This window comes from Pongo pygmaeus, chromosome 4, assembly GCF_028885625.2.
Source record: "Pongo pygmaeus isolate AG05252 chromosome 4, NHGRI_mPonPyg2-v2.0_pri, whole genome shotgun sequence".
Classification (NCBI taxonomy): domain Eukaryota; kingdom Metazoa; phylum Chordata; class Mammalia; order Primates; family Hominidae; genus Pongo; species Pongo pygmaeus.
Window position 1 is genome coordinate 66,124,912 of NC_072377.2, and position 20,415 is coordinate 66,145,326.

The 20,415-nt window shown below is 41.9% G+C and overlaps 1 protein-coding gene across 2 annotated transcripts in view; it reads right to left on the bottom strand.

Moving 5' to 3' along the window:
• The window catches only part of ELOVL7 (ELOVL fatty acid elongase 7), a 99,137-nt gene extending 79,135 nt beyond the window's left edge, over positions 1-20,002 (bottom strand). For both annotated transcript variants that reach the window (XM_054488769.2, XM_063664839.1), the window contains exon 1: positions 19,859-20,002. The gene's annotated coding sequence lies outside the window, so the exon portion shown is untranslated. The remainder of the gene's footprint in view (positions 1-19,858) is intronic.
• Positions 20,003-20,415: the final 413 nt, after the last annotated feature.

The following is a 20,415-nucleotide window of genomic DNA, read 5'->3' on the forward strand; positions in this document are numbered from 1 at the left end:
GAAGGGACTTGGAAGTCTCCCAGAGCAACAGCAGGAGTGAGGATGGAGAAACGGCAAAGTCCCCAAGGCATGTGGGATTGAAGCGAAGAACAACAGACAAAGAGGACTAAGAAAGGCAGAGGCAACAAAGCCCAACAGTGAGATGTTCAAAAAAGGAGAGTTTTGTTTCATTTTCCTATGGAAGTGAAAAAGTAACAGTTAGATTCAAATGTGGCAATGGATAGATAGGGGAATCCTGGCCAGTCCACCCAGATCTTTAAATATGGAAGAAAGCCTCCATTTCTTTCTACATAAAATTCATGAACAAATCCTGACAACCCTATCTTCTAAATATATTCTAGAATCCAACTACTTTACTTTAACGGTGACCCAAGCCACTGTCCTGTCTTATCTGGATTGCTGCAGAAGCCTCTTATCTGGTCTCCCTGACTTCATCTTTGTCCCTCTTTAATGTCTTCCTCAGGTTAAAAACAACAAAACAAAAACTCAAGTCATGTCCCTTCTCTGTTTAAAATGCACCAATATTTTCCCACCTCACTCACAGTAAAATTCAAAGTTCTTACAATGGCCTCTACGGCCTTACATGATCTGGGCCCTGACTAGCTCTCTGACCTCTGACCTTTCCTTCTTCTCACTTCTTTTTTTTTTTTGAGACAGAGTCTCACTCTGTCACCCAGGCTGGAGTGCAGTGGTGTGATCTCAGCTTATTGCAACCTCCACATCCTGGGTTCAAGTGATTATCCTGCCTCAGCTTCCCAAGTAGCTGGGACTAAAGGCACATACCCAGGCTGGTCTCAAACTCCTGACCTCAGGTGATCCACCCAAAGTGCTGGGATTACAGGCGTGCGCCACCATGCCCAGCCTCACTTCTCATACTTAGCTTCAGCTGCATTGATCCCCTTGTCCTTCCCTGAACACACCAAGAATGCCCTGCCTCAAGGCATTGGAAATCACTGTCCCCATAACCTGTAGTTATTTTCCTCCAGATATCTGCCACGGCTTACTCCTTCACTTTCCTCAGATCCCTGCTAAAATGTCACCACTACACCAACACGCACTTCCCTTACCTTGCTTTATTTTTCTGCATCATACTTCTCAGTGTTATATATATTTATATGTATTTCACCAATATTCTAAATTTACTTGTTTACGGTCTGGCCCTCTCTGTCCCCAAGAATGCGCTATAATATAAGCTACTTAGGGGCAGGGATCTTCTGCTGTTTTGTGCACTCCTACCTCTCTGGCACCTGAAACAGTGCTTGACATGTAACAGCCACCAAAATATTTGTTGAATGAATGGATGGATGAACCTTCTCATATGCAGTGTATGGGCCTGAGGTTGAGGGAAAGAGCTGTGATTCAGTTATATTTGGAAAATGATGAGACTGGGGATACAAGAGAGCTGGAACGCAATGGAACACCAGTCTCAAAGAATAAAGGACAGAGCTGAAAGTATGGTTAATAGTAACAGGAGCCAATAGAAAGGCTATAATACCCAGTAAAGGGTTTCTCTTTTAGTCAGTAACCAAAAACTACAAGAATGAGAGGAAGGGTGGGAATCCATAGCCTTAAATACCCTGCCTTGAGACAAGCAAGAATTGGCAGTCATAGGATCAGTCTAAGTAGGGACAGGAATAGGGCATGGAGCCCCATCTGGGGAAGGAATGCCCAGCGGTGGACAGGCAGGGCACATGGGCTGATGAATCCTATAGAGAGCAAAAAGCATAATGTTCTTTCCTATTACAAATCTGAACACAGGGGAGGTATTACAGTACATATACACCAAATAGTACATATCTATAAAATGCACAGGTAAGCCAGAAAGGGAGGAAAAATAAATGGTACTCAAGGAGAGGGGTGGTTAAGAAAAGTAACCAACAGTAAGATCAAATTAATTCATCCTGTTTTTTATTTATGAGTACAGTTCATTTATCCAGCCTCATCTTGTAATGCAGTGTTTCATAAAAGTATTTTAGATAACTGAAATGCCTATCTCTAGGTGTAATCAAAGATACAGCTGCCCAGATACACCTGTATCTGTGATTCTGATTTTTGTTTACTGTAAAACATTTTTTTAAAGATTTCAATCATCTTTAACTGAACTTTTCTGGATGATTCAAGGATACTATTAAGACAACAGTATCATAGCAGTGTCCTCCGGGACTACCCCTGTTTATGGCTATGGATCTTTGCCCTGCACTAAAAGTTCCAAATTGCAAGGCATTTCTAATGCCAGTGCCTGTTTTTTAACAAATTTCCTGTCTCCTCCCTATCAGTTTGTTAGCCACTGCTCTTCTTACTGTTTGTTACTAGCATTCCTGTTTCTACAAAATCTCACTCATTCTAATTTGTTTTCCCTAATATGCTATGGGATGGGAAATGAGAAAAACAACAACATTGGAATGTTTAAAATAGTGCTAAATGGGTGGAGATTAAAAACCAGGGGGTTTCCCTCTGGGTGGAGCACAGATGTACTCAAAAGACTTTGGGACATTGTTTTCTCTGCTTGGGGATAATTTCTCTGCTTACTCATTTCCAGAAACATTTTAGGTACTGAAACTTCATGATAAATGGCCTCTGGGTTAGCAGACTGTATCTGTATCCATACTACTTTCTTCAGTACAGTTAGACTAAAACGATTGTTATTAAGGTGTCTCAATTCTCTTTAACAAATTAAACATGAACACAGATTTAGAAAAACAGAGGATCTTCATTTATTCCATGTCTGCAAAAAACATCTCTAATTGAGAACGAAATGTATAATTTAGTTATTTTAACTGAAGAAAACATTTTCCCAGGGAAAGTGTAGTTACACACCTAAGCTAGTAGACAAATTGATTTAATGCATAATCTGTGTATACATTTGCAATACAATATTGCTAAAAATATCATTACTTAATTTTTAGGTTACGTAATTTTGATATGAAGGAAAAGATGCCAGAAAAAAACTTAGACTAATATTTCCTTCCACTATCTATCTGGATAAGATATATATAGTTTAATTCAATATTTCCTCAACGTAGGTTCCTCCAACTATGGCCCTTTCAAACAACAGCTGAACATCAACAAACAGAAATTGTAAAGAATGCGAAATTAAAACAATGACTACCCTATAAAAGCTGTCATGTCAAATATTTACAAATATCTTTCTAGGTAAACACAGAAAAACATTTTCTTCTAGACAATTTTATACAAGGTACTCAAATACCATGGATTTTCTTCCTAGTTAGTTGGGAGTAGGAAAGAAATCCTGGTTATTCTGGCTGGCTTTAGCTACTATAATGAGATTTCATACACTTGATGTTTGAAATAGCCCAATAATTTCTAAACCTTTAAATGCCCCATCATGAAAGAATTGCCCAGAAGAGTGAAAAGTCTCAAATTCTACAAATGAGCATGTAATTTATTAACTTAACCTGCAATGATTAATAGGGAATAGAAATAAAGGAATGTCCATAATCACAACCAACACATGCCCTTGACTAGTTTCCCTAGGTGACCAGTTTTGGTACCACAACCCACCTGTGGTACAAGCCCCAGCCTTGGCCTCCCATCCTTCCTGCACACCCAGACTCTCCCTTTCTTCACCTTTCTTTCACTCTTTCTGCCCTTCTCACTCCTTTCCATCCACAGAGGCACACCCCCGTCTAGGCTCTGTGCTGGACCAAGTCCTCAATTTCCCCCATTTTACACCCCTAGTTCCCTCTCCCCTAACAGTGTGTCGAGGCAGCAATGTGAATCCCCAGCTCAAAGCACCTCTCACCAGGACCCTTGTCTTTTCAGAACCCTCTAGCAATTTGTCAGTGGAGTCTGGAACCAAGCTGGAATTCCTGCTCATGGGCTTCATTACCAGGACCCCTTTTACCCCTCACCCTCACCTTGCACTCTGATTCTTGATAAACTAATCTTTCAGCCAAGTAAATTTTTTTGCTGCTCCCTGCATTCTCTCTGTTACACCCTCATGTGGTAAAAATTATAATAGGAATAAATTATGCAGAGACGTGGAAGATTTAGCACTTTTCATTAAAAATTAACATATATCTTTGAGAGCACAAAAATTATTTCTACTACTGAAATTCTAAGAATAAATGGATTTTCTCTGCTTTATTAATTTAACAAAGCATATGCCTAACAGCTCATTTTTACTTTACTTCAGGTAAAGTATTTATAGCTTTAGAAAAATATATTAACTGTATCATAGTATAGAACCTTATGGAAACATGTCACACTGCTGACTTTTATGTATCCAGTTCATACTTTTTCCCTGTGCTAAGCCCAAAAATGCATAAGAGATTTTTTAAAAAATCATTAGGCATAGGTGAACACTGCATTTTGAATTTAAACCATGAGAATAAAGAAATAGCAAAGTTATTAAAATATAAAATGACAGATTGTTTACTAATGTATTAATAGTTATCTATATGCAATAAGCACAGCTAAATAAATTACTCGTATTGTTTTAAAACTTTTCTTGTGATATTTATGTAATTTGCTACTTAGACTGCATATCATCCTATTACCCGAAAATCTCTCACTACTTTAGTCATAACAAAGTGGTGGTTTTTAAAAATTTTCAGGTTGATTGGCTATTTGATGACATTAAGTGATTATTTTTAACTTCTTAGGCATGATAATGGTATGGCTGTAATTTTTTAAAGTCCTTATTTTTAGAGGTATACTGGAATATTTACAGATGAAATAAGATTAGCCATAATTCTGAGTGATGAGTATATCAGTTCATTACATCATTCTACTTTTATAAATGTTTAGAAATTTCTACAATAAGAGTTTTTAAAGAAAGAAAATGTTCATGTTGGAAAGGTTTATATTTTATGTTTAGAGCTTACAAAAAAAAAAAGCATACTAGGAGATGGTTCTTGTTCCTCATCTAAATATTTCCCAATTCTTTTCCTCGAGAAAAACTTTAACAACCTTTTTTAAAAGGCTACAAGAAGCCGCAAAGCAGTTTATCAAAATGTTAGCAATTGTTATTTCTGGTTGGTAAGATTATAAGGGATATCTGTTTTCTTTGATGTCATAAGATTTTTATTTGTTATTTTCTGTTAGAAGTTCTCTATATTTTTAAAGTCAGCATATATTATTAATATAGTCAAAAAATGATCTGAATTTTCAGATTACATGGAAGATTTTTGCATGTCAAGTACAGAAAATCTGTCTATATCATAAATCCCTCTATCTTTTATATTTACCATGAAAAATATTAATGAACGCATGAACACAAGAACCCAGTTGTCTATAAATCTACCTGTTTGTGACAGCAGGATGGAAAGAGTGAGTTTTGATTGTCACAGGGGAAAGACATACTAGAGAAGAAGATAATTCTGGAATGACAAAAAGGCTGGTAAGATCTTGGTCTCATTCTGGCAAGGCAGACATATTGACTCATACAACTGAGTGCTCATAATGGGCTCTCTAAGGGCAGATGATAAACAGGAGTCAGGTATTTCTGGAAATGTGACATACAATATCTTACACCACTTTCATTTTACATTTGGCTTAGGCAAGGTTCATGAGTGGCTACTGATATATAGTTATATTTTTGTTTTATCTTGTTTTTATTTTAGATGGGTAGGGAGATAGAAGAGAGAAAAAGTTTATTCTACCCTTGAATAGACGAAACATTTACTGTAATTTTGGCTCTTTGCCTCCTACATCATCTGCTCCTCTTTCTCCTCCCCCTGATCATTTCATTTTGAGAAATCATTGTCCATTCTCTACGTGAGGCCTGGCTGACAGGTTCTTAAAATCCTTGCTCACAACCACAGCTCAGGGCTCCTGAGACTCAAACAGTATCAGAAACACTCAGGTCCTTGGGGTAGGGGACCATGTCTCTATTCATTTATTCAACAAATATTTGGCACCTGCTATGTGCCAAGCAGCCTTCTTGACACTAGGGATACAGTGAGATACCTGCTTTCATGGAGTTTACATTCTTGTGGGAAGACATACAAGTAAACAAAGAGACAAACATAAATAAGACAAATAGTGGCAAAAGTCATGAAGAAAATAAAGGACAACAGAGTGAAGTAATAGTAACTGGGGCAAAGGGCTGCAACAGTAGAAGGGTAGTGAGAAAGAGCTAGGATACTGGGGAGGATGTGGCAGCCAAGTGGTCCTGAAGGACAACAGCAGAGGAACAGAAAGCAGAGCACAAAGACAGTGATGCTGGATGGCACAGACAGATGGGCATTGACGGTCTTCTAACTTCAGGTAAGGTACTTGGATTTTATTCTAGGTGCAAGAGGAAACCATCAGACACTTTTTTTCTTTTCTTTCTTTTTTTTTTGGTAGTATGACTATCCATTTTTCAATTTTAAAATTTATAGTAAAATACAAATAACTTAAAATTTACCATCTTAACCATTTTTAAAAGTATATTTCAGTATTAAATGAAATACATTCAGACTGTTGTGCAACCATCACTACCATGCAACTCCAGAACTCTTCATCTTGTGAAACTGAAACTCTCATCAGAGGCTTTTAAGCAAAGCAGTACATGATCTGTCTTATGTTTTAAAAAATAATTTTTGCTTGGTAGAGAATTGATTGTGGGAATACAGCAGGAGTAGAAGTTTACTGAAGTAGATGGTTCAGGATGGATTTTGTTGACATAGCTGACATGATTGCTGCTAATTCACATATGGGCATGAGAAAGAGAAAAAAACGAGGAGAAATGACTTCTAGATTTCATATGTCCAGTGTCTAACACATTGCAAATAGCTAATGTTTATTACATAAATGAATGAATACTGATTTAACATTTAAAAAGTAAAAACCTTTCTTCCTAGACAACTAGGACAACAGAAATGAAACTACTATGGACACAGGAGATTACCTTCTTTCTAGTGTCTGTCTATAATAATCATGTCCTTATAACATGGATAAAGTCTGTACAGTTGGTTCATGTTAACATAATCTGCCTAATTTCAATATTATCATTAAAGGCCAATCCTTTATAATGTATACAGTAAGTTAAATTTTACTAAGCATTTTACATATATTACTTCATCCCTTTCTAAATCAATAGCTTTTAAAATTTGAGACTATGGTGCTATGGGCCACCTCCCCAGAGATTACATTTATACACAAATGTGATGTTTTGGGAGTTTATGGACCTTCTGAAGTCCATCCATAGACCAGCCTCAAGTTTTAAAAGGCTCTGCTCTGTCTAGTGCTAGAGTTTTTATTGTATACATCATCAGGAGAATCTTATTAGCCTAGCCCTGGAGGTTTTAGAGAAATGCTTTTAAAGAGTTTACCTTCATTAACATCCACAATTAGTGAGTTATCAAGAACCAATATTAATTTTTAAAATATTTTTGCATCTTTAGCAAAACTTAAAGTATTATCCATAAAGCAATTCAAGATCCTCTTTATGAGTGCCAATTTGATAAATTCCTTTTGCACTTTACTTCTAGGACAAAAAGTGCCTTATATATTTACGCTTTTAAAGAAGCAAAAAACCATTAGAGTTGTGGTTACTCTTTCAATATAAGCTCCGGGCTAACTGTTAAAATCTAGTGTTCCATTTATCACAACTGCATTACCTAGATTTTCCCCTTCTATGCTTGGATTTTAATATATTTATTGTAAGCATTTCAAGTCTTTCTGGGAAAAAAGTAGAATGTGAATTATATATGATCATATTTAAAATCTGCAATATTCCTATTTCATAAGCATATCAGCTGCCTCTCCCAAACCAGCACTTTTTTTCTGAAGATAAGAAAATAAACTCTAAGGCAACATGTAGTAAGCAGCAGGATGTATAGTCAGAATCTTTGTATTCTAGGAACCCAGGTCTGCCAGCCACCACTCAGGTGACCTTGGGGAAAATCACTTAAATTTCTTGGAGCCTCAGAATTTTTGGTCTCTAAAAGTGAATTCAGAGCACACACCACAGGCAGTGTTGCAATCAGAATTGAGCAGCAACACATATTTGCCTGTTAATAAGTAGATGGCAACTCCTACTTGCTCTGTGCTCTGTCTACTGATGAAATAGTAAAACCTAAAGATTGGGGATTGATAGATTTTTTTTTTTTTTTTGAGACGGAGTCTCGCTCTGTTGCCCAGGCTGGAGTGCAGTGGCACCACCTTGGCTCACAGCAACCTCTGCCTCCCAGGTTCAAGCGATTCTCTTGCATTAGCCTCCCAAGTTGCTGGGATTACAGGCACCCACCACCACACCCAGCTAATTTGTGTATTTTTAGTAGAGATGGAGTTTCACCATGTTGGCCAGGATGGTCTTGATCTCTTGACCTTGTGATCTGCCCACCTCAGCCTCCCAAAGTGCTGGGATTACAGGCATGAGCCACCGCGCCCGGCCGGATTTTTTTTTTTTTTTTTTTTTGAGAGTGCAGATCAAAGCAATGTGCACTAACTCTCCATTAACCTTCCCCCTTCCCAATTCCAAAAATGCCACTTCCATGAGTGAGATACTCAGGCAGTCACCTAATGGGGATAAACTCAGGTGCTAAGGGCAGAGAAGGAGAAAAGGAAGAGGGCTGTTAGATAAAGTCCATGGCTTGGGCTAGGTAATTTAGTCACCTTTGCTAAAATAATACAGTTTTTTCTTTGACACCTTTACTCATGGTTCAGGCTTAGGTTTTATAATACATGGGCCTCAGGGCTAGGCACAGCATTGCATTGACTTGAGCTTCAGTTTCTGTACTTTTAACACGGGGGAAGCATAATCCTCGCCTCGCCATATTCTACAGTAACATCTGTAGGAGTAATTAATGTTGTTACTTGTAGACAAAGATGGAGGGGGGCAATCCAAGAGCTTCAAAAATTCAGTGTCAAGTCATATTCAGAAATAAGGCTAATGATGAAAATATGATTATCAGCTACAAAAGCACTTGGGCTCTAGTTGGGAGAACTTGTTTCTGGTCCCAACATACTAAATAGGATTGTGGTCTTGGCCAAACAAAATGGCCTCGTGTCCTCAACAGTATAAGAGGTCAGCCTGAGTGACCTCTCAGGTCCTTTGCAGCTCAAAACACTGATGTTTCTCTGAAAAATGACCAACATGCTCATGACCCAGCAAAGGCTTCACTTCTCAGCTCCTTGGGTGGGACGACACTGAGAGATGTCCCATGGGACTGAGCGCCAGGTGCCCACAGAGGTAGCAGACTCTTCATTAACACTCCCTGTGTTGGTGGCCTCCTTTTCCTGTCTCACTTCCCCACTCCCCAACCTCTGGTACTGTCTAGGATTATCTGCCAAATAAGTTATTTACACTAAAAAAAGAGAAAAAATTAAACCTACATTAGAAATTAAATTCAGTTTTAAAGTACTAAGTTATAAAGTAGTAAGCGCATTAGCACTGGAGTTCAGACTAAACTAGGTCTCATTCCCAGTGCTATCACTAATCATGTGACCTTCGGCAAGGTTCTTCACTTCTATTTGCATCAGTTTCCTTGCTTATAACATGGAAACAATACCACCTTCTAGGGCTTCTGTGAGGATTAAATGAGATAAGGCATAAATAGACTTTAGCACAGTGGCTGGAATATAGCCAGTGCTTAATAATTGCTATTATTATAAAATATTATTTTATTTTTCTCATTTTATAAGTTTGGCCTTTTTTCATCAACCTACTAATACTTCAGAAAAGAATAACTATACTTTTATAATTACTATTTGAATCTAAAATAAGTTACACCTTGGCCAATTCAACTTGTCAGCTTAATAACACTAATAAATTTTTCAAGTTTAATAAACTCTAGCTAGTGATATATTTTTGCTTTCAGTTTTTATGTAAGCCATTTAATTCAGGTAGGAAGCAGCTCTAAGTTCTACATATTGGTTCACATTATTTTTTTTTTGAGATGGAGTCTCGCTCTGTCGCCCAGGCTGGAGTGCAGTGGCACGATCTTGGCTAACTGCAAGCTCTGCCTCGTGGGTTCACACCATTCTCTTGCCTCAGCCTCCCAAGTAGCTGGGATTACAGGTGCCCACCACCACGCCCAGCTAATTTTGTTTCTGTATTTTTAGTAGAGACGGGGTTTCACCATGTTAGCCAGGATGGTCTCGATCTCCTGACCTTGTAATCCGCTTGCCTTGGCCTCCCAAAGTACTGGGATTACAGGCGTGAGCCACCGCGCCCGACAGGTTCACATTATTAAAATAAACTTCAATGTAATATAGATGTTATTAATGAAAGCCCAATTTAAAATAAGAAGCATGAGCCAGGCAGAGTAGCTTACACCTGTAATCCCAGCTACTTGGGAGGCTGAGATGGGAGGAATGTTTGATGCCAGAAGTTTGAAATCAGCTTGGGCAACATGGTAAGACCCTGTCTCTCAAAAAATAATATAAAATAAGAAGTATGAGTTGATTATTTACCATTAATATGGAATTCTAAGCGAAGGTTCTGACTACTTACTACACTATAGCGTAAACTATTATAGTCAGACTAACAGGAGGAGCAGGAATTCTGACTAGTTTTGGTTAGTTGATTTTTAAAAATTTATTTATAGCAAAGGATCAAAAATTTATTTAGATACCATAAACATTTAGTTTTAAAAAAAATATATAAATAGGCATCAATTCTCCAATTTTCCAAGGTAGTCCCAAGGGCTGAGCACAGTGGCTCACACCTGTAATTCTAGCACTTTGGGAGGCCAAGGCGGGCAGATCACTTGAGCTCAGGAGTTCAAGACAAGCTTGGGCAACATAGCAAAACCCTGTCTCTACCAAAATACAAAAATTAGCCGGGCGTGGTGGCACACACCTGTAGTCCGAGTTACACGGCAGACTGAAGTGGGAGGATCAGTTGAGCCCGGGAGGTGGAGGCTGCAGTGAGCTGACAGCAAGCCACTGCACTCCAGCCTGGGTGACACAGTGAGATCCCATCTTGAAAAAAAAAAAAAGACAGAGTAGTCTCAAGACTGTCCTTGAGGAAGAGCTCCTCACTAATATTTTTCTGCTATAAACCATACCTAGAACTTAATCTTCTACAATTTCCAGTTTTAACTTTCTAAGTGAATTGAAAACAAAATAAAACAACTACACACACTTTTAAGGCAAGCTCAGGATATTTTTCAAGTTTTTACAATTTCTGTTTTTATTTTTAAATTTTTTTTTTAGACAGGGTCTCACTCTGTCATTGAGGCTGAAGTACAGTGGTGCAATCATAGCTCACTGCAGCCTCGACCTCCTGGACTTAAGGGATCCTCCCACTTCAGCCTCTGGAGTAGCTAGGACTACAGACGCATGCCACCACACCCAGTTATTTTTTAAATTTTTTGTAGAAATGGATGTGTCACTATGTTGCCCGGGCTCGTCTTGAACTCCTGTCCTCAAGTGATCCTCCCACCTAGGCTTCTCAAAGTGGTGGGATTACAGGCATGAGCCGCTGCACCCAGCCATCTTTCTGATTTTTTTAGTTTTCCTGACCCCTTAGTGACTCACTTTTACGGAACTTTTCCAAAGAATTCAACATTCCTTTCACAATAACAATATTCTTTTTTTTCACTTACGTTTCATAAGTTCACGCACATCTAGATTATCTATCACAATAACAAGTATAACTGGCACTAACATGTTTGCAATAAATACAATAAATTGTTGTTAAGCCAATAACCCAGCAGTTGGAGAAAGAAGGAGACAACTAGAAGCCAGTGTTCATCATGCCTGGGCACCACCCCATGTGCTTATAGGGAAATGAAGAGCATAGGCTCATTGGTCAACTGTTAGATGTCAACGGTATTGTATTTGAATCAGGATGAACCATATGCAAACTGCCAACATCCAACTGTTTATTCACCTACAGAAAGGGCAATTGCATATGTTCAACCATATATATATATACATTTTATTTAAAAACACTGACTATATTGTATGTTAAATATCACATCCACTACCATTTTTTTCCTTTTGAAGAATGAATAGTGGTTCTCACAGCTTGATTTAAAAAATTCCATTCCACATTTGCTCAGGAACTCACCCTAAGCTACTGAATAATTAGTCATTGGACTCTGGATTCCTAGGAATGCCATTTCTATCTTCTTTCTTTCTTCAAGTTAAAGTTACACCTGTTAGTCACACACAAAGAAGAGGATGAAGGGTGAGGCTATCAGCTGTGCTTTCTAGCTAACTGAATGATAAGCAGCAAAGGGATTAAAATGTGGGTCAACATTGTTCACTGGCTGGTTTATTTCTGAGACATAAATCTTTCTGTCCTACAGGATGCAACACAGCACTGTCTGCCTGAAGAAGGTACAAAAAGACAGGTAAGACTCTGAGGGGCAGAGAAGCCCCTGAACAGACTTAAAATAAGTCACCCTTAAGTAATAAGTGCCCTTTACTTTTGTTCTGCCCTTGTTAGAGCATTTAATTAAAATAAACACACAAACAAATCACAAATGTGCTATTAGGACAAAACCCAAACATTTGGGACAGAAAGAAGGAGAAGAGTTGGGGGACGGGGCTGTATTTAGATAAAGGGCCGCTAGTGAAACTATTTTTCTAGATCTCACATTTCTACCACTGACCCTAAAAAATCTAAATTGGGTTTATTTTTATGGTTGCCCTTACGCCCTCACAAAACTATTGTAAGATATCAGAGTCCTACGGCCTCCTATATTCTCAAAAATATCAACCCAGAGTTAGTATTCAGAGTGGGGAGAGCCTAAACCTTGTAATTACACCTAGGTTTAAACCCTGGCTGCATACTTCTACCAGTGTAGCCTGAGCACCCTTTCTGCTTTTTTCACCTTTCTGTACCTGTGCATATGATGAACCAGACTTTGCTGGCTTCAAAGGATTCATTAGAAAATACATGTAAAGAGACTCACTGCAGGCCAGGCGCGGTGGCTCACACCTGTAATCCCAGCACTTTGGGAGGCGGAGGCGGGCAGATCACCTGAGGTCGGGAGGCGAGACCAGCCTGGCCAACATGGTGAAACCCCGTCTGTACTAAAAATACAAAAATTAGCCGGGCAGGCGTGGTAGGGCAGAGGGGCGGGGTGGGGCGGGGGGGAGGGCGGTGGGCGGCGCTTGTCAGGAGGCTGAACCAGGAGAATTGCTTGAACCTGGGAGGCAGAGGTTGCAGTGAGCCAAGATCGCAACATTGCACTTCAAACTGGGTGACACAGTGAGACTCCACCTCAAAAAAAAAGAGAGATTAATTGCAACTATTACTTATGCCTAAAAGATGACAAACCTTTCACCCTATAATTTTCAATAAGATGTTTTAAATGTAAATGCAGCCTTGAGTATCCTGTAAGGACAGAGGTACAGATGATGCCCATGAAGTTGATTTTCTGTTTCAAAATTCACATGCAAGCTAAGCATAATCAAGATATCTAATGTAGGCTGGGCGCAGTGGCTCACGCCTGTAATCCCAGCACTTTAGGAGGCCAAGGCAGGTGCATCACCTGAGGTTGGGAGTTTGAGACCAGCCTGACCTAACATGGAGAAACCCCGTCTGTACGAAAAATACAAAATTAGCCAGGCATGATGGTGCATGCCTGTAATCCCAGCTACTCGGGAGGCTGAGGCAGGAGAATCGCTTGAACACGGGAGGTGGAGGTTGCAGTGAGCCAAGATCATGCCATTGCACTCCAGCCTGGGCAACAAGAGCAAAACTCTGTCTCAAAAAAAAGATATCTAATATAAACAAGGAAGGTAGCTGTCCTTTCCAGATCAGATAGGGAAATGAGATAAAGGCCTGATGGGAGAAGGAGAGGTTTCATAAAGGTGAAATGGCAAGCACTAGAGAGATACAAATCTTAACACGTCCTTTTCCTTCTTACAGGCTTCCCAGGATTCCCCACTGACGTTATGATAAAATTCAAAACCTTTATGGGGTCAAAAAACGCTCTCAGTAAGCCTGGCCTCTGCATGCCTAGGCAACTTCAACTCACACCCTCTTCTTGGTTAAAGTATCTGCATTTCCCTGATCGCACCTGCACTCTCTCCCTAGATTCTATTTCCCACTCCTCATCCCATTTCTCAGCTGCCCTAACTCGCACTCTTCCTCCTTTCCTCTCAGAAGGACTTCCTGTCTGCCCACCTCTGCCTTGCCTCCCCAGGACCTGGTCTGTGTATATCACAGCACAGTTTATCATACTGAACTGTAATTTTGTAACTTACATTTACTTGTCTATAACTCATATGGACCTGGACTGGCTTTAGCAATCTGCCAGCCACTTTGCCTGACACAAAGTTAACACTCAAATGTTTGTTGAGTATGCAGCTTCTGAAACTCCCCAGTTTTATCTAGGTTTGGCTCTTTTACCCTATATTAGGAAGTCCAAGAAGCAGGGCTGCTGGTGTTCATGGCTTAAGTAGCTGCTTATCCAGATTAATTAAGATTTGTCTTTAACATGGGGAATTCGTAAGCTATGTGGAAACTTATCTCATTTGAATAATAGTCTGTTTAAAAATATTTATGGGTCGGGCGTGGTGGCTCCTGCCTGTAATCCCAGGACTTTGGGAGGCTGAGGAGGGCAGATCACCTGAGGTCAGGAGTTCAAGAGCAGCCTGGCCAACATAGTGAAACCCCGTCTCTACTAAAAATATAAAAATTAGCCGTCTTGGTGGTGAGCGCCTGTAATCCCAGCTACTCAGGAGGCTGAGGCTGGAGAATCACTTGAACCCAGGAGGCAGAGGTTGCAGTGAGCAGAGATGGTGCCATTGCACTCCAGCCCAGGCGACAAGAGCAAAACACTGTCAAAAAATAAAATAAATATATATATATATGTATATATTTATGATGGGCCAGGCATGATGGCTCACGTCTGTAATTCCAGCACTTTGGGAGGCTGAGGTGAGCGGATCATCACCTGAGTTCAGGAGTTCGAGAAAAGACTGGCCAACATGGTGAAACCCCATCTCTACCAAAAATAAATAAATAAATAATTAGCTGGGCATGGTGGCATGAGCCTGTAGTCCCAGCTACTCAGGAAGCTGAGGCAGGAGAATCACTGAACCTGGGAAGCAGAGGTTGCAGTGAGCCAAGATCGCACAACTTTACTGGTCGACAGATCAAGATTCCGTCTCATAAAAAAAAAAAAAAAAAAAAGAAAAGAAAAGAAATTACGATGGTATGCCAACTTCTATTATTTACAAAAAGAGTGATTTCACTTGCCAATGTAATAATACGTACTTTTAGAAATCAATTAGAAATAATGGAAATTTCAAATTTTTTAGAAGACCAATGATATAAAATGCCCAACTGGTATTAGTTTTCAACTTTTTGCAACTGTGCATGGTCAAAATTGGATGAGTCACTGAAACACATGTAAGACATATTTCTAAAAGTGTGTTTATGGCATGCTTGCTTCTTTCCATGCTATGTGATGTATCTTCCTGAAATTCTGGCTATTCTCAGTTTAACACGCTACCATTTCCCATGGCTCCGGAATTATGTGTTTGGTAAACAGCAACCTTCCAGGCCATGTGCAATGGCTCACATCTGTAATCCTAGCACTTTGGGAGGCTGAGGCAGGAGAATCATTTCAGCCCAGGAGTTCAAGACCAATGTGGGCAACATAGTGAGACTCTGTCTCTATAAAACATACAAAAAATTAACCAGGCATGGTGACATGAGTCTGTAGTCCCAGCTACTGGGGAGGCTGAAGTGGGAGGATTGCTTGAGTCTGGGGATTGAGGCTGCGGAAAGACATGATTGTGCCACTGCGCTCCCGCCTAGGTGACAGAGAGAGACCCTGTCTCGGGGTGGGGGAAAAGCATCCTTCTAGATCTTAAAACTGATAAGCACAAGTGGCACATCATGGAGAATAAACAAATCTCAAAAATGAGAAAAAATCCTACTTTCTCAATTTGCCTAGAAATTATTTGCAGATAGGCGCTTTCTTTTATGCATATTTGAAGACCCTATGGCAGGTTGAATTGTGTGCCCCAAAGAATATGTTGAAATCCTAACCCCCAATACCTCACAGTGTGCTATTATTTGGACATTGAATTTTTGCAGATATTAAAATGAGGTCATACAGGAGTGGGATGGGCCCTAAATCCAATATGACTGGTGTGTTTATAAGATGGTTATGTGAAGACACAGACACAAAGGGAGAATGCATATGAAGACAGAGGCAGAGATTAGAGTGATGCAAGCACAAGGAATGCCAGAGATTGCTGCTGTCAACAGAACCTAGGAGAAGCATGGAACAAATTCTCCCTCAGAGCTTTCAGAAGGATTCAACACTGCTGACACCCTAATTTTAGACTTGTAGCCTCCAGAACTGTGAGACAATAAATTGCTGTTTTTTCAAGCTACCCAGTTGGTGGTACTTTGTTATGGCAGCCTGAGGACACTCATACAACATTTAATAATACTGTTCATGTTTAATTGAATTGCTGTTACTTCATAGAGAGAAAAGTTAGGCAAAATGCATTGATCCTCTTTTTAAAATTGCTTTTAGAAATCTGACAACGTGTATTGAGAACCATAAAAATGACCATACTTGCTGACAAAGTAATTCTACTTCTGGAACAGTATCATTAGGAAACCAGTCCCAACTTGTAAAATGATACAGCTGCAAAGATAAGTATCACTATAACTTAGGTTGTTTATAATTTGTTGCTAATATACTTGTCCAACAATAGAGTTTTAGTTAAGTAAATCACATTATAACTACTAGAATACAAACAATACGAGTTCTGAAAATCACATAAGATGAAAAATGCTTACTAGGTATTATATGGAAAACACAGAATACTAAAAAAAAAATTACTTTCTTTTTTTTTTTTTTTTTTTTTTTAAAGACAGAGTCTCCTTTGTTGCCCAGGTTGGAGTGCAGTGGCATGATCTCAGCTCACTGCAACCTCTGCCTCCTGGGTTCAAGCGATTCTCCTGCCTCAGTCTCCCAAGTAGCTGGGACTACAGGCATGTGCCAACACACCCAGCTAACTTTTGTATTTTTAGTAGAGATGGGGTTTCACCATTTTGGCCAGGCTGGTCTCAAATTCATGACCTAAGGTGATCCACCTGCCTCAGCCTCCCAAAGTGCAGGGATTACAGGGGTGAACCACCATGCCCAGCCTGAGAACACTAAAATTCTATATGGAGTATGATGTAGGAAAATATGCATAGAAAAAAAGAGAGAGACAAAGGCAACCTGGTTAAATATTCATTGTGGTAGAATTACGCTCAGTGGGTCAGAACTCCCTTCTTAGCTCCCTGATCTTATCCTTTTGGTACCAATTTCCAGTCTTATTTTCTCGCTCCTCAAGCCTCTCCACGCACAGCCAATTCTTTCTTGGCAATGCCTCTTGGAAGCAGTCCAGGCCCACTTCACCTTATACAGGTTTTTGTGAAAAGATTCCTATTTGGCCTGACTGTAGCCTATCTATGGCCAGAATAACACAGCCGTTCTATTGCTGAATACATCTACTGTGTTAATCTGTCCATTTATGTTTTATGCACTTTTATGTATGTGCTATGTTTTTCAATAAAAAGGTTTTTTTAACTTTATGTGTTTTCATATTTTGTTTTGTCAAGATAAGGATAAATGGTTCTCTGCTGATTTGCCCTGCTTCATTATACCTCTCTAAATGTAATGTTTCATCAGAACAGCTGGGTACCTGTTTATGACAATGGAGTGAACACAGGCTTTTCTCCCCTTCATGTACAATGTCTACCAGCTCCTCCACGTTTACCAATGCAAACTCCTTAACATCCTGTAAAACCTGGCTTAAAAATTTCCACTATCATCAAACCTGCCTGATCGGTGCTACCAAAATTTATACTGTATCATATTCTACATTTATCAAGCAACTACTAGCTGTAAGGCCTGAAGATTTAATGTCCTAAGCTGTTTGCAATCTTTTTGTGGAAAGCAAACATAAACGATGATAACAAATAGTAGAGAAGGGCATATGATGTGTTCAAAGTGGGGAAGAGGGAGAGTGGTGAAGAGAGGATGGGAGTGGGTGAGACTGATAAAGGCTAGAAGAGACCACGTAAAAATTGGATAGAAGATATTTAACGAATGGGAGAGGAATGGCATGAGACACGGCACCTTGGAGACCAGGATAATGGCAGGACCCTTAATGGAAATGAGCATCTAGAGCTGTTTTGGGGAAAAGCTGGGCAAGTCCAAACGGAATATTATAATGTGCACTGAGAGATGTTACACTAAAACTGAAGAAGACATGGAAAGCACAGAATCTTAAGCCAGGTAAATACAGGTGATAGATGAAGTAACAAAGTCCCATAAATCTATTTTTCTCAAAAAAAAAAAAAAAAAGCGGGGGGTGGGGGGAGGGTGTGGGGATCCTAAACTAGTATAAAGACACATAAGAAGGAAAAGAGGTACCTGAGATTGACAGCCTGGTCAGCGATGCCTGAAACAGCACGGGACTTCAGAAAATAAGGACGAGCAAAGGAACTCTACGTGAGGCAGTGTAGGACAGTGGTTAACAGCTCCAGTGCTGGAGACAGAACCCCAGAGCTGGAATCTCCTACTGCTGAGATGGGTGTGGCCTTGGGCAAGTTACTTAACCTCTCCGTGCCTCAGTTACCTCATCATTAAAATGAGAATAATATTAATATCTACTTCCCAGGATCGTTGTGAAGATTTAAAACTTTAACACAAGAACTGACATCAGTGCCTGGCACCTAAGCACTGATAAATGTCTGCCACGGGGTGAGGGGTGGATTTTATTTAGTTCTCGGTGACCTTGGGGAGACCAATTTCTGATCAGTAGTACGAAGGAAAACTACAAAGAAAGGGAATGAATAAGCGGGTGCGTGGTAAGAACGCAGAGGCAGTCACCAGGTATCGATGACCCTTTGGGAGCACGTAAGCAATAAAAGTGAGGAGTGAAATAAAGGGTAATCCGAGAGCACAGGGTTAAGTGAACATGCTTTCCGAGGGGAGATCGTAGCAAGAGGGAAAAGACCACTGGCGAGGAACTCGGGTCGCTAAAACTGTTCTTCAGTCGGCGCGGGACTAACTACACGGGGAGCAGGACAGGTGTAAAGACCCGCTCCTTCCCGTCCCGAGTTCTCCAGGGAGCTCCAAAGAGCGCTCTGTCCGCGCCGGGTGAAGTTTGAAACAGCGCTGACTTGAAGGGGGAAAGCCCATTTCCCAACAAACCTGGGAAAGCCCATTTCCCAAAGAACCAACGATACCTGGGACGACAAAACAACAGGCTTTCCTGTTTCCATCTCCGGCACGACCTGTTCCACGGCTCTGTATTCATCAGCCTCCTCTCGGCCAGCAGCAGCCACCAAGACAGGATGCGGCTCGGGGAGCCGAAGGGACAGCGCCCCAAGTTCATCCGGCCGCGGGAGCAAAAAAAGCGCCCAAAGGGGAAGGAAGGAAACAGAAAGAAAGGGGCTCCGGAATGTGGGGGGTGGCCAGCGAGGCCAGACCCCGGAGCTGGGAAAATGACCTCCGCGTCCAAGGTCGAGCAGGTCCTTCTCCCTCCCAGTCCCGCCGGCGAGCACCTCTGCCCCTCCCGCTCCGCTCCGCAGGGCCGGCGCCGCGCGGGACCCCAGTCCAGGCTCCACTCCACAGCGCGCCCACCGGGCCCGACCTTCCCTTCGGGATGCTGCCGGGTGGGGGCTCCCGGAGAAGGCGCAGGTGAGCGCCGCGGCCCCGCGCTCCGGCGGAAAAGGGCCTCGGTCCTCCCCACGCGCAGGCGGCGGGGACAGAACTTCCCAAACGCCTCCCGAGCCCAGGGAGGGCCTGGCCCGCTCCCGGGGCCCCCGCACCCGGGTCCCACTTCTCGCGCGCCGCGCCCAAGTTCCTCCATCCGGCCGCTCCCGACGCCGTTCCCCTCGGCTCTGCCTCCCTCCCCAGTCTCTTCTCCGCGCGCCGGCAAAGTTTGGCCCCTGCCTGCCGGCCTGGAGCCCCGCACTCACCGCACAGAGAGCGGAGCCGAAGCGCCGGGCGCGCGCGGGAGGGAGGGCGGCGGCTGGCAGCGCGAGCGCGGAGCTCCTCACAGCGGCCTCTGCTGTCCCGGCCGCCGACCGGGTTGGAAAGGGGAGGACGCCGCCGGGTGTCACCTGCCCGCTCTCCCACCCAGCCGCGTGACGCGCACAGCGCCGCCCCCTGCCCGCCGCCGCCAGGTGCCCGCCGAGGGCCGGAGGGAGGAGCCGGGGCGGTGCGGGGGAAGCGGCCGGGAGGGCGGGGGCCGCCCCGGCCTCGCCTCCGCCGCGCGCCCTGACTCTCGGGACTGGAGCCCACCGGCGGCTCTGGGCTAGCGGGGCTGGTCGTGGCACCGATGACCTTTCTTTCCGAGAGCAGATGCCATCACTTGGGGTACATCTCCAGGCTGACATAGCAGAGTGGAAATTGTCGTCATGCGTGACTCATTTGGGAATGAGTTGTAGAAAAATCTGAAATGAGGAAACCCTAGCTGAGGCTGGAGGCGGAGAAAAAGGGGACTCCCTGCTCCTGAAAGGGTATTGGGAGGGTT